This window comes from Balaenoptera ricei, chromosome 4, assembly GCF_028023285.1.
Source record: "Balaenoptera ricei isolate mBalRic1 chromosome 4, mBalRic1.hap2, whole genome shotgun sequence".
Taxonomy (NCBI): domain Eukaryota; kingdom Metazoa; phylum Chordata; class Mammalia; order Artiodactyla; family Balaenopteridae; genus Balaenoptera; species Balaenoptera ricei.
In genome coordinates, this window is record NC_082642.1 from 10944734 (window position 1) to 10970733 (window position 26000).

Here is a 26000-nt window from a genome sequence, read left to right on the forward strand (position 1 = left end):
GTGATGACTATTGAAGCTGAAAGAGAATAACATTGCTCATGGAACTGGATTAGGATCAAAGCTAAAGGAACACCAATATTTAATTAGAGGAAGTAGAGGGGCCTGTGAAGGGAACACAGTTATAGCCAGAGGGGGGATGAGGATCAAGAGGACAGACTCATAGGTCTAGAGGAAGAGTATTTCAACAGCATCAAATGCTACAGAAATGACTGAAAAGGAACATTGGAATTACCAATGATGATCTTGGTAAAAATAGTTTCTATTATATAAAGAATTTGGACCAATAGCAGCGAGAGTGTTCTAGAAAGGGAACAGTGTGTAAAAAGGCTTGGAGCAAGCAGACATAGTATACGCTTGGGAAACCGCAATGCTTACAGGATGAGTGGAAGAGACCAATGTGAACAGTAAACCTGGGACAACACTCAGAGGGCAGTAGGTTGATGAGTGTGTGTGGAGTGACTGAAGACTACAAAGAAAACTTTCAAAAAGCTGTGCTACAAAAAGGGGGGGAAGAACAGGTGTTTCATATCCATCAATAACATTTTAGAATTAGTGGGTTTTTTTTTTTTTAGATGAGAGAGGCTTAAACATGTTAAATATTGATGGGAAGGAGCCAGTAGAGAAGGAAAGGTTGAAGATTAAGGGTTGACCTCTATGCGTGTGGTTGCTGTTGGAGAAGGGAGATGTGAAGCCCGGTGAAGTGAAACGCATGTGCCTGCTATTAGAGTGGAAATGAGAGGTTCACAGCAGGAAACAATGTGAGTGTGGTCCCTCCCATTTGGAAGGTTCAAGCAGAGGCACTGTCTCTTGGTGTAACTGGGTGGGAGCCTGGCTAGAAGATGGGCACATTTCAGAATAGAATTACTATTTTATAAATAGTAGTGTAAAAGTCATGTTAAGAGGTGGAAAATTATTTTCCCCACCAGCCTCATGTAGACTGATCAAGGTGGTCTTTGGGAAAAAAATCTCATTTATTGTATGAAGTTATTATAGTCATCAGGTACTCTAAGAAGTAACATGGCCATAGCAGTGGTATATGAGCAAAGATATCTATTTCCCTATGTCCAAGAGAAACAGAAGTCACTCTCTCCCTTGTTAAGGGGAAGAAGCTGGCGTAGGTGAAGATTCCATTTGCAACCACCTGAAACTGATGCAAAAGTTTGTGATACCCAATAAATGTTGGAGACATATTCCAATTTCCTTCGAGGAGATACATTGTCCTGACTGGGGAGGAGGACTTACAGAACTGCAGAAGTAAGAAAATAATCTGGGTTGAGGGAGAATTAAATGTTGGAGAAGCATTCACATAGGATTACTTTCCAAAGGCTTAACCCCCATGGCAATTTGTAACATAAACAAGTGGATTAGATAAACAAATGCACAGTTCTAAACAAAAGCACAAACTGTATTGTATGGAAGCTAAGTCTTCATTTAATTCTAGCATTTATTTGTTCTGTAGAAGATGGTTGAAATAACATTTAGTACAATGGTTGGTATCCCCACTTCCCTACCTTAACCATGATCATCTGGAGTGTACTTATTCCACATTGTGGAAGGCCAGGAGAAGAGAAATACCAACAAATAAATGGTTGCCTAGACCAAATACCTTAAAGATCAATTATTTCATTTTCTTCCCTATTGGAAAATTCTCCTTGGGGAACAGAATACAAGGACTTGGTTATATGTGTGATAAAGTCATGGTAGTAACAATTTGCCTGGGTGTGTTATTTTTATTTGGCCATAGAAGCCTATGTTAGGTATGGGTAATTGTAACACTTTAGTTCTTCCATCATATATTAATTTGTGTAACTTCCACTAGAACTTTCGAGTTAGGAACTATCACTATTCACATTTTATAAATGAAGAAACTGAGGCACAGAAAGACTAGGTAACTTGCTCAAGTATTACAACTCAGAAATGGCCCCCCCAGAATTTGAGCCTAGGAATGCTATTTCCAAGGCCCACACATTTAACTAATATAGACAAATTACTCTTAGCCATTTGTTTCCTCATGAGATTAGACTGGAGATAAAATTAAGAATACTGTAGAAAAAAATTTGAATTCTGGCCATGAGGAAGTGATAGGTATTAGACTTATACTCCTGTTTAAAACAATTATAAAACTAGATAATACATATATTCTGGCCAATATACATGAAGCAATTATTTTTAGGCAACAGACAGACTCTACCGCAGAGCAGAGATCCTTGAGAAAGGGAAGTACATGAAGTGAACTCCACATTTATGCTGCCCTTCTGCTGAGGGCTTTCTCCATATTATGGCACAGGAAAGTAGACCCAAACACAAATCTTCAGTTCCCTTGGTAGAAGATACAGTGATTGGATTTAGCGCTGCAGAGGTGTTAGAAATTTGAGGATCAGGTATGCAGATCCCAGACTGGGGAAAGCTGTGCAGAGAAACAGCTCCACAGTCTTTATGAAAGTCCCCTTGAGCGTTCGGCTAAAAAATGAAGTCTGGTAGAGAATAGCCACGGGTGAATTTTGAGCTGAGTAGAGTTTCTGCAGTGATCCTGTGCTACGAGGTGCTGAAGTTCTGACAAGCCAGAGTGAAGAGACCTTGTTGAACATCCTCAATGTACAACTGATTTCCCAGAAAGGCCATGCATTAAAATTAGGACTACTCTAGCACAGGTGTAACAACTATTCTAGTCTTCCTTAAACAAAAATTAAAACAATATTGGGCAAAGTAAATCTGACATGCCAGTAAACCAGTTTTCTGACATAACAACTCTTAAAAAAAAAAAAAAAAAAACTCATGCAGGAGAGGTGGTCCCAAATGGTGACAGAGGACGATCCTGAACTCACCTCCTCCCATGGACATTGAATCTACAGCTACATATGGAACAATTTCCGCTGAAAAAACCTGAAAAACAACTGAGAAACTCCTCCAATGGGCAAACAAGAAAAGGGTCACACAAAGACAAGTAGAAGAGGCAGAGATGTGGTCTTTCCATAAACCCCTGGAAAGACCCACATTCAGGAGGGAACTCACAAACTCACAGCTTCTCCCTGAGGAGCAAAGGGTTCATACCCCACATCAGGCACCCCAACTTTTAAGATCTGCACCTGTCAGACAAGCCCCCAAATCATCTGGTTTTGAAAGCAACAGAGATTGTGGCCATAAGACCCAAAATGCTAAAGCAAACTGAGAAACTGCTCTTAAAGGGTTCATGCACACACTCACCCCAGGGCTTAGTGCAGAAGCAGCCATTTGAAAAATTCCTAGACTTTATGACAAAGAGATTCATTTGCCAATCTTAAAAGTGTAGGCCTGAGGGGCAGGGTCCTGTTGGGAAACTTTCTGGGAACAGAAGAGCTGGTGGGAACCATTTTTGCACTCTCCCTCTACATAGCTAAAGCTGGAGGGTGCCTTTTTTTTTTTTTTTTAATTTGTTTTTTAATCTTAATTGGAGTATAATTGTTTACATTGTTGTGCTAGTTTCTGCTGTATAACAAAGTGAATCAGCTCTACGTATACTTATATCCCCATATCCCCTCCCTCTTGCATCTCCCTCCCACCCTCCCAATCCCACCCCTCTAGGTGGTCACAAAGCACCGAGCTCATCTTGTGCTATGTGGCTGCTTCTCACTAGCTATCTATTTTACATTTGGTAGTGTATGTATGTCCATGCCACTCTCTCACTTCGTACCAGTTTACCCTTCCCCCTCCCTGTATCCTTAAGTCCATTCTCTACGTCTGCATCTTTATTCCTGTCCTGCCCCTAGGTTCTTCAGAAAAGATGTTTTTTTTAGATTCCATATATGTGTGTTAACATATAGTATTTGTTTTTCTCTTTCTGACTTACTTCACTCTGTATGACAGACTCTATGTCCATCCACCTCACTACAAATAACTCAATTTCGTTTCTTTTTATGGCTGAGTAATATTCCATTGTATATATGTGCCACATCTTTATCCATTCAGCTGTTGATGGACACTTAGGTTGCTTCCATGTCCTGGCTATTGTAAATAGTGCTGCAATGAACACTGTGGTACATGACTCATTTTGAATTATGGTTTTCTCAGGGTATATGCCCAGTAGTGGGATTGCTGGGTCATATGGTAGTTCTATTTTTAGTTTTTTAAGGAACCTCCTTACTGTTCTGCATAGTGGCTGTATCAATTTACTTTCCCACCAATAGTGTAGGAGGGTTCCCTTTTCTCTACACTGGAAGATGCCTTTTTTTTTTCCTTTGGTGAGTGCCATCTGCACGCTCTCCCTCTGCCGTACTCCACAGTGCCAGTATCTCCCAGAGGGGAGATTTTACACGTGTCTGGTGCCCTAGTTTTTGTGGCTGCAGCCCTGGGAATGCCTCTTGATCATCTGGATCTGGAGGGCAGGGGCACTTGTGTCCCTGGGTACAGTGGGACTGTAATAATCAGAGAGAGCTCTTGGCAGATTACCACCTCCAGAGCATGGCACAGACAGTCGACTAAAACATACCCCCAGTCTTCCTGAGAAAGGGGCCCATTTACTTGCCCAGAAGCTTTGGCCTGAGGGTCAGGCTTTTGGTCTGGCATACTTGCTCTTAATGAATCTTTGCACTTTCCCTCTGCCTTGTTCCAGCTCACCAACATCTCCCAAAGAGGAGCTTATACCCTGTCTGGTGCCCAATTTTTGCAGCTGCTGCCAGGGGACACCTCTACATTTCCTGGCTCTAGTGGCCAGTGGGGTTTACACTCGCAGGTCTCACAGGACCATAATGCATGGAGAGAGTATTCTTAAATAGCTAAGGCTCTTGGGCATAGCAAGAGGCAACAGGCCCAGAAGCTCAGCCTTTCTGTGAAGAAGCTTATAGGCTTCTCATTATAGCTGCAGCCTGAGGGGAGGGCTTCTAATTAAACACATATCTAAGGGCTGACTGTAAACATTTCCAGAGACCTTGAAAGATGGATGCTATCTTTGAACTTTCCCTCTACTGTGCTCTAGAGTGCCAGCATCTCTCAGATGGGAGCTCTTACACATATCTGGTGCCTTGGTTTTTCTGTCTGGGGCCTCAGTATTATGGCTGCCACTCAAGAGAACACCTGGCTTTTGTGGCCAGGGGGCTTTCATTGCTGGGTCTCACAGGACTGTAAAAATCAGAGAGACAGTTCTTGGCAGACTACCACTCCCAGGACACTGCACAGACAGCAGATTGAAACACACCCTGTCTTTCTGTGAGAGAGGCCTATTTTCTTGTTATAGATTTTTGGTCTGAGGGGTAGGCTTCTGGGCTGACACAACTCTAGAGGCCTGCAGAGGTGCTCTCAGGAAACACAGGCTAGGGGACATCATATTTATGTTCCCCCTCTATCTCACAACAACTTGACAGTATCTGCCAGACCGGAGTGTATACATTCCTCTGTGGCCCCAGTTTTTGCAACTGTAGCCAGGAGACACCTCCAAATCAGCTGTTCTGGTGGCCAGCAGGGCTTATGCTTGTGGTCCCAAAGGACTGTATATATTTGCATATTTTAAAAGCTGTTTCCTGAGGGTCTAGCTTCCAATAAGGCTGAATCTAGAAGCTGACTGAAATCCCTCCTCACCTTCTTTTGAGACACTGATAGGTCTTAACACACTCTCAACAACTGGGAGATATTAAAAATAAAATAGGCTACTTGGACAATCACAATGGCTGGAGAGAAAGCAAAGAACTAGAGTAAGGTTAAATAATAAGCTTCATCTCTTACACAAGGCTACTCTTTCAAGTCTGGGAGAGGTCGTTGTTTCATCTAATACATAGAAACAAACACAGTCAAGAAAAATTAGGAAAGAAAGGATTATGTTCCAAACAAAAAAACAAGATAAAAGCGCAGGAAAAACAACATCAAAACTAATGAAATGGAGATAAGTAATTTCCCTGATAAAGAGTTAAGGGAATTGTCACAGAGATGCTCACAGAACTTGGGTAAAGAATGGATGAACACAGTGAGAAATTCAATAAAGACAAAACAAATATAAGAAAATACCAAAGAGAAGTTACAGAGCTGAAGAATAAAATAATTGAACTGAAAAATATATGAAAGGAACCCCTTTAGTAGCAGACTAGGTGAAGTGAAAGGAAGGATCAGTGAACTTGAAGTCAGGGAAATGGAACTCAATCACAGCAGCAAAAAAGAGAAAAGAATTTTAAAAAGTAAAGCTAGCTTAAGGGACCTATGGGACATATCACATTATAGGGGTCCCAGAAAAAGAAGATGGGGAGAAAAGGGCAGAAAACTTACTTGAAGAAATAATAGCTGAAAACTTTCCTAGCCTGAGGAAGAAAACAGATATACAGATCCAGGAAGCTCAGATGGTTCCAAATAAAATGAACCCAAAGAGATAAACACTAAGACATAAAGAACCAAAAGCTAAAGACAAGGAAAGAATCGTAAAAGCATCAAGAAAAAAAAAAAAAAGATTTGTTACATGCAAAGAAATCTTCATGAGACCATCAGCAGATTTTTCAGCAGAAACTTTGCAGGCCAGAAGGGAGTGGCAAGATATATTCAAAGTGCTGAAAGAAAAACACTTCCAACTGAGAATACTCTACTTGGCAAAGTTATCATTGAGAATTAAAGGAGGAATAAAGAGTTTTTCAGACAAGCAAAACTAAATAAGTTCACCGCCACCAAAACAGTCTTACAAAAAATATTAAAGGGACTTTTTTAAGCTGAAAGGAAAGAGTTCTAATTAGAATCAAGAAAACATATGAAAATATAAACCTTACTGGTAAAGGTAAATATATAGTAAAGGTAGTAGATTAATCACTTATAAAGCTAAAATGAAAGATAAAAGACAAAAGTAGCAAAAACTATAACTAGAATAATTAAGGGATACACAAGATTAAAGATGTAAAATGTGATATAAAAAATATAAACACTGCAGAAGAGAGTAAAAATATAGAGCTTTAGAATGTGTTCAACCTTAAGTTGTTAACAACTTAAAATAGACTGTTAAAAATATAGGTTGTTATAATGAAGCTTCATGGTAACCACAAAGCAAAAACCTATAGTAGATACACAAAAGATAATGAGAAAGGAAATTAAGTGCACCACTAAAGAAAGTCATCAAAAAACAAAGAATGATAGAAAGTGAAGAAAGAAACGGGAACTTCAAAACAGGGAGAAAACAAGTAAGAAAATGGTAATGAGTACACACCTATCAATAATTACTTCAAATATAAATGGACTCAATTCTCCAATCAAAAGGCACAGAGTGGCTAAGTGGATTAAATAAAAAATAACCATCTATATGCTGTCTGCAAGAGAACTACTTCAGATAGAAGGACATACACAAATTGAAAATGAAGGGATGAAGAAAGATGTTTCATGGAAATGGAAACCAAAAGGAAGCTAAAGTACCTATACTTATATCAGACAAATAGACTTTAAAACAGAGACCATAATAAGAGATGAAGAAGGGCATTACATAATAATAAAGGAATCAATTCAACAAACATATATAACAATTGTAAATATTTATGCATTCAACATAGGAGCATCTAAATATATAAAGCAAATGTTAACAGACCTAAAGGGAGAAATAGACAGCAATACAATAATAATAGGGGACTTTAATACCCCACTTAACATCACTGGATAGATCATCCAGACAGAAAATCAATGAGGAAACACCATCCTTAAATGATACATTGGATCAGTTGAACTTAACAGATATACACAGAACATTCCATCCAAAAGCAGCATAATACACATTCTTCTCAGGTGCACATGGAACATTCTCCAGGGGAGATCATAGGTTGGGCCACAAAACAAGTCTTAATAAATTTAAGAAGAGTTAAATAATATCAACCTCTTTTCCAACCACAATGGAATGAAACTAGAAGTCAATTACAAGAAGAAAATGGAAAAATTCATGAATATGCAAGCTTAAACAGCATGCTATTAAACAACCAATGGGTCAATGAAGAAGTCAAAGGAGAAATTAAAAAATGCCTTGAGACAAATGAAAATGGCAATGCAGCATACCAAAATTTATGTGATGCAGCAAAAGAAGTTCTAAGAGGTAAGTTCATAGCAATACAGGCCCACTGCAAGAAACAAGAAAAATCTCAAACAATTTAACTTTACAGCTAAAAAAACTAGAAAAAGAAGAACAAATGGGGCTCCCCTGGTGGCACAGTGGTTAAGAATCTGCCTGCCAGTGCAGGGCACACGGGTTCGAGCCCTGGTCTGGGAAGATCACACATGCCGGGGAGCAACTAAGCCCGTGCGCCACAATTACTGAGCTTGTGCTCTAGAGCCCATGAGCCATAACTACTGAGCCTGCGTGCTGCAACTAATGAAGCCCATGTGCCTAGAGCCTGTGCGCCACAACAAGAGAAGCCACTGCAATGAGAAGCCCGTGCACTGCAATGAGGAGTAGCCCCTGCTCACCACAACTAGAGAAAGCCTGCACGCAGCAATGAAGACCCAATGCAGCCAAAAATAAATAAATGAAAATAAATAAATTAAAAATAAAAGGAGAACAAATGAATCCCAAAGTTAGTAGAGGAAAGAAAATAATAAAGATCAGAGAGGAAATAAATGAAATAGAGACCAAGAAAAAAGAGAAAAGATGAATGAAACAAGAGCTGATTCTTTGAAAATATTTAAAAAAGACTGATAAAGCTTTACCTAGATTCACCAAGAAAGAAGGAGAGAGGGCTCAAATAAATAAAATCAGAAATGAAAGAGGAGATAGTACAAGTGACACCAATGAAATATGAAGGTACATAAGGGAAACTATAAACAAACATAAACCAACAAATTGGATAACCTAAGAAATGGATAAGTTCTTATAAACATGCAAACTTTTAAGTCTGTGTCACGATGAAATAGAAAATCTGAATACAGGCATAAGTTAGAGATACTGCCATTTCGGTTCTAGACCACCACAATAAAGCAAAATTGCAATAAAGCAAATCACACATTTTCTTTTTGTTTTCCAGTGCATATAAAAGTTATGTGTACACTATATTGTAGTCTATTAAATGTGCAATATCATTATGCCTAAAAAAACAATTTACTTACCTTAATTAAAAAATACGTTATAGTTAAAAAATGCTAACCATCATCTGAGCATTCAGCAAATCAAGATAGTAACATCAAAGATCACTAGTCACAAATTATTATAACAAATATAATAATGAAAAACTTTGAAATATTGTGAGAATTACCAAAATGTGACACAGAGACATGAAGTGAGAAAATACTATAGGAAAAATGGCACTGATAGATTGCCTGATGCAGGATTGCCACAAACCTTCAATTTGTAAAAAAGTGCAATATCTGCAAAACATGATAAAGCAAAGCACAATAAAATGAATTATGCCTGTAACCTGATTACTAAGGATATTGAATCAGTAATCAAAAACCTCCCAATTAGCAGAAGTCCAGGACAAGATGGCTTCACTGGTGAATTCTACCAAACAGTCAAGGAGGAATTAATTCCAATCTTTCTCAAACTTTACCAAAAAATAGGAAAGGGAATACTTCCAAACTCTTTTTACAAGGCTAGCATTACCTGGATGCCAAAACCAGACAAAGACACATCAAGAAAAGAAAATTACAGGCCAGTGTCCCTGATGAACATAGATGCAAACATCCACAACAAAACATTGGCAAACTGAATTCAACAATACACTGAAAGAATCAAATACCATGATCAAGTGGGATTTATTCCAGGGATGCACGAATGGTTCAACATCTACAAATCAATCAACACGATAAGCCACACTAGCAAAATGAAGGATAAATTCATTATCATTTCATTAGATGCAGAAAAAGCATTTGACAAATTCATATCCATTTATGATTAAAACTCTCAACAAAGTGGGTGGAGAGCAAATATGTCTCAACATAAAAAAGACAAGCCCACAGCTAACGTCATACTTAATGGTGGAAAGCTGAAAGTTTTTGTTCTAACATCAGGAACAAGACACGGATGCCCAACCTTGCCACTTTTATTCAACATAGTACTGGAAGTCCTAGCCAGAGCAATTAGGCAAGGAAAAGAAAAGGCATTCAAGTCAGAAAAAAAGTAGTAAAACTGTCTCTATTTGCAGAAGACATGATATTATGTATAGAAAACCCTAAATACTCCAACAAAAAGCTGTTAGAACTAATAAATGAATTCAGTAAAGTTGCAGGATACAAAGTCAATATATAAAATTCTATACACTAATGACAAACTATCAGAAAGAGAAATTAAGAAAACAATCTCATTTACAATTGTATCAAAAAGAATAAAATTCTTAGGAGTAAATTTAACTAAGGAGATGAAAGACCTATACACCAAAAACTATGGCACATAGAAGAAAGCAATTAAAGAAGACACAGATGAATGGAAAGATATTCTATGCTTGTGGGTTGGAAGAATTAACATTGTTAAAATATCCAAACTACCTAAAGCAATCTACAGATTCAGTGAAATTCCTATCAAAATTCCAATATCAATTTTTATAGGAATAAAATAATCCTAAAATTTGTATGGAATCACAAAAGATTCCAATAGCCAAAGAAATCTTGAGAGAGAAGAATAAAGCTGGAGGCATCAAACTTCCTAATTTCAAACTATATTAAAAGGACATAGTAATTAAAACAGTATGGTTTTGCTGCAAAAACAGATACACAGATCAATGGAATAGAATAGGGAGCCCAGGACTAAACCCATGCATATATGGTCAATTAATTTACAACAAAGGAGGCAAGAATATACAATGGGAAAAGGAGAGTCTGTTTAAAAAATTATGATGGGAAAACTGGACCACTATCTTACACTATACAAAAAAATCAACTCAATAGGGATTAAAGACGTGAACATAAGACCTGGAACCATAAGACTCTTTTAAGAAAACTTGGGGCATAAGCTCCTTGACATCAGTTTTGTTGATGATTTTTTGTATTTGACACCAAAAGCAAAGGCAATAAAAGCAGAAATAAATAAGTGGGACTACATCAAACTAAAAAGTTCTGTACAGTAAACGATCAACAAAATGAAAAGGCAACCCATGTAATGGGAGAAAATGTTTGCAAAACATATATCTGATAAGGGGTTAATGCCCCAAATATATTTAAAAACTCATACAACTCAATAGCTAATGACAACAAACAAAATAAAGTAGGAAAAAATGCACAACCAATTCAATTAAAAAGTGGGCAGCGGATCACAATAGACATTTTCCCAAAGAATACATAAAATAGCCAACAGGTACATGAAAAGATGCTCAGCATCACTAATCATCAGGGAAGTGCAAATCAAAACTGCAATGAGGTATCACCTCACACCTTATAATGGCTCTTATAAAAAAGACACAAAATAATAAATGTTGGCAAGGTGGCAGAGAAAAGGGAACTCTCGTGTACTGTTGGGAAAATGTAAATTGGTGCAGCCAGTATGGAAAATAGTGTGGCGATTCCTCAAAAAATTAAAACTAGAATAACCCTCTCATCCAGCAATTCCAATCTTGGTATTCACTAAAGCAAACAAAAACTCCAACATAGAAAGACATCTGCACCCCCTTGTCATTGCAGCATTATTTACAATAGCCAAGACATGGAAACAACCTAAGTGTTCATCAACAGATGAATGGATAAATAAAATGTGCTATATATACACACATGCACAAACAATGAAATATTATTCCACCATAAGAAAGAAGGAAATCCTGCTATTTGAGGCAACATGGGGGCATATGTTAAGTGAAAAAAGTCAAACAGAGAAAGACAAATACTGTATGATTTCCCTTATATTCAGAATCCAAAAAAACATACGTATCGATACAGAGAACAGATTGGTGGTTTCCAGAGGTTGAGGATGGGGGTGGGCAAAATTGTTGATTGTGGTCAAATGCTACAGACTTCCAGTTATAAAATAAATAAGTCATGGGTATGTTATGTACAGCATGGTGACCATAGTCAATAATATGGTACTGTATATTTGAAACTTTCTAAGAGTATAGATATTAAATATTCTCATCATAAGAAAAAAATTTCTAACTGTGTGGTAAAGGATGTTAACTAGATATATTTTGCTGATCATTTCACAACATGGGCATATATAAAGTCATTATGTCATATACCTGAAACTAGTATAATGTTATATGTTGATTACAACTAAGTAAATAAATATCTCTTTTTCAGTCACCCTTTGAGACAACTCTAGAGAACCTGTAGGTTCCTAATCTATCCCCATCTAAAACTGAAAAATGACTAAACTAAGGCTTGGACAATTGAGATATTTCGTTTGAAATCTGTTCCCCATTGACTATGAGACTGTTTTAGGCAGAATTCTAAAATGTCCCTCAAGATTACTGCTTTCTGTGTACACATTCTGTATAATCCCTAAGAGTATAAACATGATGAGATATTACTCCTGTGATTAGGTTATGCTATGGGGGAGCAGGGGTGGGGGTGACTTTAAGAAAGGAAGTGGGTCTGATCTAATCAGGTGAGCCTTTTAAGAGACAAAGCTCTTCCTGGTGACAGAAGTTGGACATGTGAGAGGGATTTAACAAGAGAGAGATTCTCCGTTGCTGATTTTGAAAATGGGGGTGGGGGACAAATGTCAAGGCATGTGAATAATTCCTAGGAAATATTATCTCCCACCTGACAGCCAGCAAGTAAATGGGGACCTTGGTCCTCCTGTCACAAGGAACTGAACTTTGACAACAACCTGAATAAACTTAGAAGCAGATTCTACCCCAAACTTCCAGACCAGCTTTCAGTCTGACACCTTGATTTTAGCCTTTAGTGAGACCCTGAGCAGAGAACCCAGTCATATGGTGCTCAAACTTCTGACTTACAGAACCTAAGCTAATAAATGAGTGTTGGTATGTAAGCCATTAAGTTAGTAGTAATTTGTTATGTAGCAATAGAAAACTGCTACAAAGGTCTTCGAAAAATTACATAATCATTCTTCTTCTCATCAGTAGAATGAGAGTAATAATAGTATTATGCATTTGTGTTGAGGATTAAATAAAATAATTAAAATATAGCATTTAGTTGAATGTACCATGAATGTTAATTAATTATTGTGTTGTTTTGAGGATTCAATGAAGTGATACCTAAAAAGTCCTCAGCATAGTGCCTGGTACCTAGTAACCACATAACAATGTTATCAATTTATTATTGTTAGAGATGAAAAACTTGACAGGGATTCTCCTTAGACAACTTAGCATTCCCTGTATTCTTTCATTTGAAACCTTTTAATTTTGACCGAAAGTTAGCAGCCAGTGTGCCATGGCCTTAAAGTGAGCCTGTTTTTTTTCAAGGCACCAAAGGATGGGTTACTAACATCCAATACTTGAGTCTATAAGCAAGAAACTCAGATATTAGAAACTTTCTTCTCCAAGGAAAAGGTTAATTTGGAAACAAGATTGTGCATCATGCATTTTGAGTGGGGATATCTCCATCTGTACTTGGGGTTCATCTATTCTTCGTAAAGATGACTACAACCTGCAATCATATACTGAAAAAGACCCCTCAGATTCTACTTTTATTACTATGACAGGGCGGATGGCACTGTTTTACCATAAACTCAAGGAATGTAACTTAAGGACTTTCCATATCAACAGTATGCTTAGTATCATTTATCAAATCTCTTAAAAAAGATACACAGTGAAGTCTGAATCAGAGAAACATTCTTCCTATTTATTTGTATTTAACCTAGAGAAATCAGGGCATGTCTTTCACGAGGTTGTTATTCCTAAGAATACAAATATAACAGCTTACTTGAAAGACAAACATGGCTGAATAAATTTGGGTTTCTAGAGTTAGAAAAACTATTACATTAAGACTCATGATTGAGTTCACACTGTCTTTAAAGCAAGCACACATTTCAATGTCACTGTCTGCCACCTTACAATAACAGAAAATATCTGTATAATGGACTACAACATTACATGGTGCATTACAATTAGAAATGTGCTGAAGTGGTGGATTGGTTTATTTATGGTCCATGAAATAAAAGATTCTATGAGCTTCTCATGAAAACTTAATAGTTTAAGGAAATAAAGTATTTGAGCACAACAATTACATTTTAAATGATATGATCACTAGAGAAATTTAGAACAGTCAAAAAAGTTGAAATATGAGTGTTAAGAGAAACCCATTACTAGTTGGCTGGAAGTCTTTATTATTGGAGAGGCAAAGAATGACAGAGAATTATGAAAAACTCATCCTGCCTTCTAGGTTCATATAATTTCTATAACAGAGGAACATTTCTCTTAATTGCTCATAAAATCAAGTCTCTGAAAGTTATGGTGAGAGCAAACAGATTTAAAAACCTTGAATTTTTTTTTTTTTTTTCCTAAAGAAGAACAGAAAAAGATCTTTGGCCGCGTTGCCATAAAACCTGGCAAGCTTGAGCAGCAGCAATTCATGAACTGTTTCTAATAGGCGTCAAAGTTACCCCACAAAAAAACTCCATGTGTGAGAGCAAATAATTACAGTTCATGAACAACATGTACTTCATTTCCAGATTACAGGTAATTGTATACACATTTAAATTTGTTTATTTTGCATGCATAATCTCATATTCATGAAGATAATTTAATCATTTGTACTTGATGTGTGGGAAAAATTATGGTGTCTAATCATGCTCCCAGATTTCTCAAAGTTTTGCCCTGCTGTGGGAAAAAATCTGTCTTACAAGATAAAAAGCTTTCATTTAACTTTCAGTTATATTGAAAATCAAAAGAACAGCAATAGTCAATGACTTTTTATAGGTGATATATTGTATTTACAATAGAAAAATCCAACAGATCTTATTACATTTGAAAACTTTGCTATGAACTTCTATGTTACTATATCCATAGAAATCTATTCTATTTAATGTCCTAAAGGCTACATTTGTAAAACTGAGCTATATTTCCTCTATTTTTTTATTGCACTAAAAAGGCAAAATTAAATTGTCTTCTTTTTTTTGGTATTAGAGGAAACTTTTCTTTATTAACACATGATATAAAATACACATTTATAAACAGTGATTGTGTTGAAGTTCATATCTTTTAGATTATTTTGTATTCATGATAGTTGTTCAAAATGTTTCCACAGGAGACTTATATGCTCTTTTAGTACTGATTGCTGGTTGGTTTTCAGAATGGGTTCAGGTTTCCTCCAAACTAACCTAAAAGACACATGAGTTCTGGTAGTCCCTTGATTAAACATGCATCATTTGTAATGATTTTCCACATGATTATCCCAAATAGCCATGGAAGAGCACAGAGCTGTGAACATACAATGGAAAGGGGTCAATGTCATAGTACTATCTGCTGGTGATGAAGACTGCACTGCCCATTTGCCTGTAATGTACAATTTCAGGATATGTAATCATCATGTTATTACAGTCTTGATTTCAGAGAGAACAGTGAGGCTACAGCAAGATATCTGGATTTGAATATATAGCTCAAGAAAACAATACTTTTTTAGTACTTAAAAATATTTTAAAGGGATATTGCTGGACAAGTAATGGATTTGAACTAGCCATGCAATAACTTGGATTTTTAAACTTCTTTTTATTCTTTTGGGCTTGATAGCATATAAACAAAATATTATTTTACATCACTGTGACGTCTGGATTAATTAAATGGGGAAGAATCTTCTCTCTGATTTACAGAAAAAAGAAAAGAGAAAGGGAGAAATAATGGAAAGGAAAGATCAGAGGAAAAGGAGGGGGAGGAAATTAGAATTATTTAATTACTTCAAGGCCATTTAAGTGAGCATGTAGAAAACATACACTGCAAAAATCTCATGGCACCGTTAATCTAACACTTATCAACGTCTGTAGGGAACATGTTAATGTATGGGAAGTCAGCCAATCACTGTGCCTCATCATGTGAGGCAGTGGCCTTAGGCAAGTCTTCTAGGGACCGCATATCTGTAGTTAAAGGAAGATGTCTTTTACACTAGTGGATTGGAGGTTAAAAAAAAAAAAAAATATATATATATATATATATATATATATATACCACTGTTTTATGATAATAAACTTTCAGTAAGTGCTTCAAGGACCAGTGACTTTGCAATGACATCATTCCTATACTTAAGATATCCAGTACTTACTTTTAGGTGTAGGTTTTCTTTAGAGAATGCTGAAATCTCTGCCCAGACTCAGTAAAATGCTCCATCACTTGCATTATTAAGCACACAACTGAAAAACAAGAAGGGGTGTGTAGACATAATTTAGATGGTAAAAATGATAGCCAAGAATTTGAGTTGACACACAACTTTAAAATATTAGCTAAATTAGATCATTTGATTTAAAATTCAACCTGCCCCATTTCCTCTACTCAGATTCCTGATTTCTCTTCTCCTACTAGATATTTTATATAAAAATACAGTTTACTTCATCTATGGCTTATTGCCCGTCTTTTCAGCTAGAATGTATATTCCTGAAGTTTTTATTTGTGCAGTGATGTGTATGTGTGGGCAGAGTGACTCAATGTTTCATGGATGCTAGAATCAGATTATGGTGAGCAGAGTGGTAATGACTGGGTATGCCATGCCATTTTAGTACTGTTTCTTAATGAGACTTAGTTCCCCCTGAGTATACTGTATATCGTAAAGTCACTCTCTAAAATTTTATTTTTCAACAATGTGAACCCTATGTTCACCATTGTGCATTTAGTTCGAGACAGTGCCTAATAGTTCCTCAATAAATACTTATTAAATCAGTAAATAAACCAAATACTGTAGTAAGACTGTCAAAAGGAAACATAGGATTGATTAAACAAAAACTGTAAAACTGTGAGTTTAATAATTCACAGAAAAGAGAAATAAGAGTGGTTTAGAAAGCCCTCATGAAAGAAGAAAAATTTTTCAAGAATAGGGATTCTATAAATCTTTATATACACTTCTGTAATTTTTTTGGCCTTATCCCTGAATAACTCATATTATTATTTACTGAGAACTTTTCTTTAATTGATCCTAATTTTTATTTAAGTAAATGTATATAAAATCAGTTTTACAACTGGAGGACTGGTATCACTTCTTTTAATATAAGTTAAGAATAAAATGGGCATACATGGTAAAAAAGTGCATTTACTAAGTTCTAGCTAGACACTGTTTCATTCAAAGATCCTGAGCTTGAAGCAGATTAGCAAGTGTTAGAGATATGTTAAAAATAAGCTAAGGTCAAATTTGACATTAGTCAGAAAGACTGAAAAGAGCATCATGCTGTGAGCGAATGCTCTATAATTTCAATTCCTTGTACCACATATAAGCACCACCTGTGCAACCTCAAATCATCTTACATTCCATAGACGGTGCATGCCCACACTTCAGGAAAGGTCTACTAAGCAGCTACTGACAAGACTGTGAAGTACCATGCAAAGATGAAGAACAGGAAACTTTTACTGACATCCTATTATATGTCAAACATTCTGCAAAGTAATGAACATTTGTTCTATAATCCTTCTCTGACTCTGTGGTATCTCCTGATGTGCATAATACCTCTACAGAGTCTCTGTAATTGAATATGATAGAAACAGTGGGTCAAGATTATATTTTATAATTATAATTTATAATTATTTCCTAATTTAATCTCTATTTTTAATAGATTGCATATTGACATCGTACAAAATTCAAAATCCAAATGTTTTCCATGAATGTCATTCCACAATGGCATATAATAAAATTCTCCCTTCCCTCCCTGTCTCCCAGTCATTCAATTTGCCCCTAAATATTAGCAACAGTTTTAAACAGATGGTAGCTTACAGTATACATTGTTCTATAAATTGCTTTATTCAGTTAACAATATATCTTAAGAATACTCTCAGGGAAAAAAGAAATTTTAGTTAAGAAAAGTGCTTTAGGGACTTCCCTGGTGGCACAGTGGTTAAGAATCCACCTGTCAATGCAGGGGACACGGGTTCGATTCCACATGCTGCAGAGCATGTCCAGGAGGATCCTACATGCCACGGAGCAACTAAGACCGTGGGCCACAACTACTGAGCCCGCTCTCTAGAGCCTGCAAGCCACAGCTACTGAGCCTGTGTGCCACAACTACTGAAGCCCGAGTGCCTAGAGCCTGTGCTCTGCAGCAAAAGAAGCCACTGCAATGAGAAGCCCGTGCACTACAATGAAGAGTAGCCCCCGCTCTCTGCACCTAGAGAAAGCCCGCGTGCAGCAACGAAGACTCAACGCAGCCAAAAATCAATCAATCAATAAATTTATTAAAAAAAAAAAAAGCGCTTTAGTGAAAGTAGGATAGGCTACTTAATGACAAAGGAACCCCCCATAATCATTAGCTTAAAAAACAAAGAAGTTATCTCTCATTCAAGAACAGTCCAAAGTGAGCCATCCTAGTGAATTAGTAGCTCTGTGCCACAGAGGCTGGCTGTAACTATGCCATCATATATACATGACTTCCAAGGTCATCCTGATCAGTCCCATTCTAAAGGGTAAGGGATAAAGAGTGAAAGCCAATGGTCAGAGCTTTTCTCTTAATCAAATAAAACAGAGATTACAAATATCCTTTCCATTCACATGCTAATGATAGAGCTTAATCACTTGACCACAGCTAGAAGAAAGAATGGCTGGGAAAAGCAATCCCAGCTGGGCCACCATGTCTCAGTTTTAACTCTATTACTATGTTAGGAGGAAGAATGGATTTTGGTGAACAGCTTGCAAGGTACATAATAAATTTATATTTATTGAATAAATAAAGAAATTTCACCCATAATTTCAGAAATATTTAAATTATTTCTATGATACCTTAGATATATAATTAGGTAAGGTTAACTGAGGTTCATCTGAAAAGTTTCAACAAGGATACACAGGCATGTAATTCCTGTTATGATATTAAACATTTCCATCATCCAAAAAAGTTTCCACATCCCCCTTGTAGTCATTCCTCTTCCTTGACCCCTACCTCTGACAAGTCATATACTTTCTGTCACAATAGTTCGGCAATTTTTAAGCATTTCATTTAATGGGATTGTGTAGTATCTTGTCTTTTGTGTCTGGCTTCTTTCACTTAGAAAGATGCTTTTGATATTCATCCACATTTTACAGTGTCTCACCAACTTGTTCCTTTTTATTGCTAGCTAAGATTCAATACTTTATCGTAATGCAATAATTTATAGTATGCACTACAGTTTTTTTATCCATTTACCAGTTGATGAGCTTTTGAGTTTTCCCAGTGTTTGTTGTTATTGCGGTAAGAACATTTAACATGAAATCTAGCCCCTTAACAAAATTTTCAGTGTACAATAAAATATTGTTGACTATAGACATGATGTTATATAGCATGCCTCTAGACCTTATTCATCCTGCATAACTGAAAATTTATACCCAATGAATATCAACTCCATATTTCCCCTTTCCCTCAGCCCCTGTAAACCACCATTCTACTCTCTGCTTCTATGATTTGACTATTTTCGATTCCTCATATAAGTGAAAACATGCAATGTTTGTCCTTCTGTGACTGGCTTATTTTACTTAGCATAATCTCAAGTTTCATTCATGTTGTCACATATGGTAGGATTGTTTAAAGTTTTTGATATTCTGAACAAAGCTGCTAGGAAAATCTGAACTCAAGTGTTTTTGTGATGTATGTTTTCATTTCTTTTGGGTAAATATCTAAGATGGTGATTGCTCAGTCATATGGTAAGTGTATGTTTACTTTAAGCTGTTTTGAAAGTGGCTCTTCTGTTTTTCAATCTGCCCATCGATATGTGTGAGTTTCAGTTGTGCCACATCTTTATCAACACTTTTTCCCCCTCCTTTTTAATTTTAGCCATTTTAGTGGGTGTGTAATTGTTGTTTTAATGTGCGTTTCCTTTATTCAGCATCTTTTAATGTGCTTATTTGCCATCAGTATCTCTTCTTTGATAAACTGACTCTTCAAATCTTGTGCCCTCTTGTAATTTTTAGAAGATAAACTTTTAAGTGTAAAAAATATAAATAATACCAAGTATTAATAGGATATTAAATCCTCTTGAAATTCATTATTAAGAACAGGATCCCATGTAACTGTAAGAATAAATTCTAGCTAAATTTTGGACTTTCTAATGATAGATATTACAAATAAGTATTAACTGATAGCCTAAGCAGAACATATTTGGAAATATGACATACCAAAACTTATGGGATGTAGTAAAAGCAGTACTAAGAGGGAAGTTCATAGTGATAAAGCTTACATTAAGAAGAAGAAAGATCTCAAATAAACAACCTAAATTTAAACATCAAGGGACTGGAAAAAAGAAAGAACTAAGCCCAAAGTTAGCAGAAGGAAGGAAATAACAAAGGTCAGAGAGGAAATAAATGAAATAAAGAATAAAAAGACATTAGAGAAGATCAATGAAACTAAGATATGGTTTTTTTGAAAAGAAAAATAAAATAAACAAAACTTTAGCTATACTTGCCAAAAAAAAGAGAGAGGACTCAAATAAAATTAGAAATAAAAGAGGAGGCATAACAACTAATGCAACACAAATACAAAGGATCATAAGAAACTGCTATGAACATTAAACACCAACAAATTGGAAAACCTAGAAGAAATGGATTAATTCCAGAAACATAAAACTTACAAAGACTGGATCATGAAGAAATAAACATCTGAATAGACCAATTACTGGTAAGGAGATTGAAACATTCCAACAGAGAAAAGCCCAGGACCAGACGGTTCCTGTGAATTTTCACTGGTGAATTCTACCAAACATTTAAAGAAGAATTAATACCAATTTTCTCAACTCTCCCAAATATAATAACAAAAAAAAAGAAAAAAAAAGAAGATGAGGAAACATTTCCAAACTCATCTACAAGGCCAGCATTACCCTGATACCAAAACCAGACAAGGATACTACAAGAAGAGACAATTTACAGGCCAATATCCCTGTTGAACATAGATGCAAAAATCCTTAACAAAATATTAGCAAACCAAATTTAACAATACAGTCAAAGGATCATGTACCATGATCAAGTACGATTTATTCCAGGGATGCAAGGATGGTTCAACAATTGCATAATCAATGTGATATACCACATTAACAAAATGAAGGATAAAAATTATATGATCATCTCAATAGAAGCAAAAAAAAAAGCATATGACAAAATATGACACCCATTCATGATAAAAGCTCTCAAAAAAGTGGCTATAGAGAGAACATACCTCAACATAATAAAGGCCATATGTGATAAGCCCACAGCTAACATCATACTCAATAGTGAAAAATGAAAGCTTTTCCTAAGATGAGGTGCAAGGATGCCCACTCTTGCCACTTTTATTTAACATAGTACTGGAAGTCCTAGCCAGGGAAATTAGTCAAGGTAAAGAAATAAAAGACATCCAAATCAGAAAGGAAGAATAAAACTGTCTCTATTTGCAGATGACATTATGTTATATAAAGAAAATCCTAATCACTCCACCAAAACACTGTTAGAACTAATCAATGAATTCAGAAAAACTGCAGGATACAAAAATCAATATACAAAAATCAGTTGTGTTTCTATGTGGAATCTAAAAAATAAAACAAACTAGTGAATATAACGAGAAAGAAACAGACTCACAGATATAGAGAACAAACTAGTGGTTACCAGTGGGGACAGGAAAATGGGGGGAAGGGCAAGATAGGGATAGGGGATTGAGGTACAAACTACTATGTATAAATAAAAAAGCAACAAGGATATATTGTACAGCACAGGGAACATAGCCAACATTTTCTAATAACTATGAATGGAGGATAATCTATAAAATTTTTGAATCACTATGTTATACACCTGAAAATAATAAAATATAGTTAATCAGCTATACTTCAATACAAAATAAATAGGAGGCATGAGAGAGCTGAGAGTCAACTGTGTGTGTTGCCCAACTGTTGAAACTAAGAAGTGCTGGTCACCACCACTGACTTCTGCAGCAACTAGGACTGACTCTAGAAAAAAAAAAAAAAAAGTTGTATCTCTATATGCTAACAACAAACTATCAGAAAACAATCTCGTTTACAACTGTATCAAAAAGAATAAAATATCTAGGAATAAATTTAACCAAGGAGGTGAAAGACTTGTACACTGAAAACTATAAGACATTGATGAAAGAAACTGAAGATGACACATATGAATGAAAAGATATCCTGTCCTCATGGATTGAGAGAATTAGTACTGTTAAAATGTTCATACTACCCAAAGAAATTTACAAATTAAATGCAATTCCTATCAAAATTCCAATGGCATTTTTCACAGAACTAGAACAAACAACCCTAAAATTCGTATGGGACCACAAAAGTCGTTGAATAGCCAAAGCAATCTTAAGAAAGAACAAAGCTGGAGGCATCATGCTTTGATTTCAAACTATATTACAAGGCTATAACAGAGGAGTATGGCACTGGCATAAAAACAGACAAATAGATCAGTTTAACAATAGAGAACCTGGACATAAACTCATGCTCATATGGTCAATTAATCTACAACAAAGGTGCCAAGACTATACAATGGGAAAAACCTCATCTCTTTAATAAATGGTTTTGGGAAAACTGGACAGCCACATGCAAAAGAATAAAACTGGACTCCTATCTTACACTATACACCAATATCAACTCAAAATGGATTAAGACTTGAACGTAAAACCTTAAACCATAAAACTCCTAGAAGAAAACTTAGGTTTTAAGCTCTCTTATATTGTTTTTGGCAATGATTTTTTGGATTTGACACCAAAAGCTATAGTAACAAAAGCAAAAATAAACAAGTAGGACTGCATCAAACTAAATAGCTGCTGCACAGCAAAGTAAACCATCAACAAAATAAAAAGGCAACCTATGGATTGGGAGAAAATATTTGCAAATCATATAGCTGATAAGGGGGTAATAACCAATATATATATAAAGTTTGTACAACTCAATGGCAAAAGAAACCAAAAAATCCAATTAAAAAATGGGCAGAGGATCCAAATAGAATTTTTTCCAAAGACATACAAATAACTAAAATGTACATGAAAAGATGGTCAGCATCACTAATAATCAGGAAAAGGCACATCAAAACCACAATGAGATATTATGTAACACTTGTTAGAATGGCTCTATCGAAAAAGACCAGATGACAAACGTTGATGAAGATGTGGAGAAAAGGGAACTCTCGTGTGCTGTTGGTGGGAATGTAAATTGATGCAGCCGCTGCGGAAAACAATATGTAGGTTCTTCTAGAAGTTAAAAATAGAACTATCATATTCCCCAGCAATTCCACTTCTGGGTATGTATCCAAAGGAAATGAAATCAATATCATGAAGAGATAACTGCAATCTATGTCTGTTGCAGTATTATTCACAACAGTCAAGATATGGAAACAACCTAAGTGTCTGTCAACAGATGATGGATAAAGATGATGTGATATATGTGTGTGTGTGTATATATATACACATCTCTATACACAATGGAATATTATTCAGCTATGAGAAAGAAATTCTGTCATTTGCAACAACATGGATGGACTTTGAGTGCATTATGCTAAGTGAAAAAAATCAGAAAGACAAATACTGCAAGATATGACATTTATAGCATCATACAAAAAGTCAAATTCAGAAACAGAGAGTAGAAAACTTGTTGCAGAGAGGTAGAGGAAATTGGGAGAGGCTGGTAAAAGACTGCAAACCTTCAGCTATCAGATTAATACGGTCTGAGGATCTAATGTAAAACATGGTGAGTATAGTTGATAACACTCTACCTTATAATTGAATTTTTTTTTAAAAGTAGAACTTAAATGTTCTCATCAAAAAAGAAAAGATAAATATGTTATGGATGTGTTAATTAACTAGATTGTGAGAATCTTTCATCAGGTATATGTGTATCAAATCACAATGCAGTTTAAATCTTATAATTTTGTCAATATACCACAATAAAGCCAAAAAAATGTTTGTTATATGTTAAACATATTTTTAACACTAATAATTGCTAAACTTTCGTAAATCAGTTTTCACCATGATGCTAAGGATTTTGTTTGACCTTCCATGATTTCACACTAAAAAGGCCTCTCTGGTTAATGACATGGGCATTAGTCCCCAAATGCCTGAGGCTGTCACTCACTCGATATTTTCGTGAATGGAATACCTAACATTCAGTAGCTCTTACTAAGAATGATAGATTTGGGTATAGTTTACCACTGCAATCCCTCTACTTTATTTTAAATGTTTTAAAATGTTTATTTTAAATTTTATTTTATATATTTTATGGTATGACAACCATTCTTAGATATATTGAATAGGAACTAAAAGGCTAGTATACTTTTCCACATGCATATGTGAAATACTCATGTCATATTTGAACAATGATTAAAAAGCTTACACTCATTCTGGACAGATAATTCAATAAGCTAGTCAAAATCACATATTAGTTTTTTTCTATCTTAGAAATTATTGAAAGAAAATTTTAGAGCATACTTTTAGGAAAAAGCCATTCTGTATATATTTAATAATATTGAGGACATAGTCATGCCTTTATTCTAGCTATCTGAGGGTTTTGGATACATTTAAATCTCTACTTGTCTATTGGAAGGCCACTAATGTGAAACGATTTTTAAACAATCAGAAAAAAAGGCAGAGCAAAGATTCCAAATAAAGTGTTCAACTACATGATCCAAATTCCAGGTTGTCATCTAATTAGCCAGATAATCTCAGATAAACCAATTTATCTGGATTCAGTTTCTTTATTTGTAAATGATAGTTTTGGATTAGACAATCTTTAAGGAGACATTCAATTCTAAAATCCCATAGTTAAAAGTACATCTTTTAAGACAAGTATATTTTAGAAATTTATGTTTTGCTTTTACCATTGATTTTCTTTTCTTTGTATTATCTTGTTCTACTATAAAGTTTTCAGAAATTATATGTATTTCCCTTTAATTCTAGAGAACATGGCCACCACTATCTCAAATAATACCACAATATACAACCTTGTTCATCTTGATCTTGTTAGTACTGGAGAAGTTTTTCATGAATGCCCTGCTAACAAGGGCAAGATCATAATTTTAATTTTTGTTCCATTATTTCATATTTTAATATTGAATCCACTGTTCCATATCACTTCTGATATCTGTACATATTTCAGTGATCATTTGGTTGAGTGTGGGTAGTTTATATGCGCCATTAAGAAGCAATAACCATACTTTCCATTTAGTCCCTCAATCTGGGTCTGTCTGATGTTTCACTATGGTCAGATTCAGATTATATATTTTTGGCAGAAATACTGTGGAAGTGATTCTATGTTCTTTCTAGTGTATCATGTCAGAGTATCCTAGTGTTAGTTTGTCCTATTATTGGTGACACCTGTTAACTTTGATTACTTGACTGTTTTTCTGAGATTCATCCCTTCTAAAGTTATTATATTTATTTTTTAAGTAATAACTAATTCATGGAATACTTTGTGATATGTAAATTTCCTTACCAAACTTTTCTCACTTATTTTATCAATCATCAATTTCTGTCTAAATCAATAATATCTATTATGGTCACAAAATGATGATTTTCTAACTTTATATTCTTTTCCCCCCACTTATTTATATATTTGTTTACTTATTTACATTAGTATAGACTCATAAATTTTTATTTCATGAAAGCTCTGTTATTCTCATTTATTCATTTTCATGAAATTGTCCCAAATTTGCCCAGTGAGAGCCACTTCAAGCTGGCTTCAGTGTCCTTTTGACATATTCTCATTATATTATTTAACAATTCTTTCCTTTACATCACGACAAGATGCTCCAGGCTCATTTTGTACTCTCTCTGCCATAGCCCTGGACTCAGCCACTTCTCTAAGGTGCCCCAGCTTCCTTTAGTAGCCTATGGTATATAGTAAGTGATATCTAAGAACTAGGTTTGCTCATCGCAACAGTGGTAGCTTTACTTCTAGGACATTTCAGTAGGAAGAACTACTAAATATGCATATATTTAAATCTTCCTATCTCTAGCTATAATTTTATTTCTATTTCTCTATTTTAAAAATATGCATTTGTACTGCTATATTCAATTTTCATTTATTATAACAGAGTTCGCTCTTGTCTTCTCCCTTTTCATATTTCTAACT

The 26000-nt window shown here is 35.4% G+C and overlaps 1 long non-coding RNA gene across 2 annotated transcripts in view; it reads right to left on the reverse strand.

Moving 5' to 3' along the window:
* The window catches only part of LOC132365194 (uncharacterized), a 425897-nt gene that overhangs the window by 74750 nt on the left and 325147 nt on the right, over positions 1-26000 (reverse strand). For both annotated transcript variants that reach the window (XR_009503053.1, XR_009503054.1), the window contains exon 5: positions 16054-16141. This is a non-coding gene — a long non-coding RNA (uncharacterized LOC132365194). The remainder of the gene's footprint in view (positions 1-16053; positions 16142-26000) is intronic.